The sequence below is a fragment of the Pseudophryne corroboree genome, unplaced genomic scaffold (assembly GCF_028390025.1).
Source record: "Pseudophryne corroboree isolate aPseCor3 unplaced genomic scaffold, aPseCor3.hap2 scaffold_387, whole genome shotgun sequence".
Lineage (NCBI taxonomy): Eukaryota > Metazoa > Chordata > Amphibia > Anura > Myobatrachidae > Pseudophryne > Pseudophryne corroboree.
Genome location: NW_026970032.1, coordinates 158,101 through 159,757, shown reverse-complemented (window position 1 = coordinate 159,757; position 1,657 = coordinate 158,101).

Below are 1,657 nucleotides of genomic sequence, written 5' to 3'. Positions count from 1 at the left end.
TTTTCAGAGAACAAATTTGTTAGCATAAAAATAAAGCCAGAAAATGAAGAGCTGTTTAATCACTCAATTGGATTTTTCTGCCAGCATATTTCTTTTTCTCTGCAACCCACTGCTAAATTGTGCTTCCTAGCTGTTTTTATAAAATCACTGAATCAAATCTAACTCTGATTACATCAGAGAAGGCCAGGTACCCTACACCATAACAGGGGGTTTGAAATTTTGACTTGTATACTTAAAGATCACCAAAATCTGATAACAAGGTCAATTACGTACCTGGGTGGGATTGAACCACCAACCTTTTGGTTAATAGCCGTACACACTAACTAATTGCGCCACAGAGACACATTGCAAAAGTATATACTGACAAGGGCTAATAAGCATTCATCTAAAACGTTTCCTAGAAAAACTTTAAAAAGTCAATAATCTGGAGAGTTTTTGTAAGATGTTTCTTCCATCAACCAACGAAGAAACACATTGGTACTTTCCCATGATGAGTGAGTGCTTCAGGATCTCTTGCACTTACATGTGCAGCAGAGTACAGCAATGGAAGCATGCTGGGCCCATAACCCAGAGGTAGGCAGATTGAAACTATCCTTTGCTATATGCTTTTTTTTTTGTTAATTAAAGTAATCCAAAACTGGGATTGATATTTTGGCTCTTTTATTTTTACTTAAAGTACAATAACTTTTACCATTTTAATTTGTTTTAATAGTATATTGACAGTATTGTTTTCTTTCAAAAATCCACTTAATTTTCTTTACCCTATTATTAAAATGGTAATTGACAAAAACAAACTACATTGTCACCAGAAGAGCAATACAAAATGTACAAGTGATATATTAAAATCATCTTTCCAGCTTGAATTTCAATGATGCATTGGGGCAACGATTTTGTGAGAAACATCTTCACCCTTAAATAAAGATTTTCTTAATTCCTTACCTGTGTGATAATTAGATATCACCTTGTTTTCGCATTAAACAGACTTCCACATGAGAAAGCAGCAAGGATGCAGTGGCGTTAATGTTTCCTGGTGTCAACTTGTATTATTTCAGTAGACATTGAAATGAGGATGCATCTTGCTGCCTTTCCAATGAAGCAAGTTTAATTTAGTAATAGGTGAAAAACCATCCTTACAAAGGTGTTAATCAGAGACTTGGCTTTGTGGACACTTTTCAGAGAACAAATTTGTTAGCATAAAAATAAAGCAAGAAAATGAAGAGCTGTTTAATCACTCAATTGGATTTTTCTGCCAGCATATTTTTTTTCTCTGCAAACCACTGCTAAATTGTGCTTCCTAGCTGTTTTTATAAAATCAATGAATCAAATCTAACTCTGATTACATCAGAGAAGGCCAGGTACCCTACACCATAAGAGGGGGTATGAAATTTTGACTTGTCTACTTAAAGATCACCAAAATCTGATAGCAAGATCAATTACATCCCTGGGTGGGATTGAACCACCAACCTTTTAGTTAATAGCCATACACACTAACTGATTGCGCCACAAAGACACTTTGCGAAAGGGCATACTGACAAAGGCTAATAAGCATTCATCTAAAACGTTTCCTAGAAAAACTTTAAAAAGTCAATAATCTGGAGAGTTTTTGTAAGATGTTTCTTCCATCAACCAACGAAGAAACACATTGGTACTTTCCCAT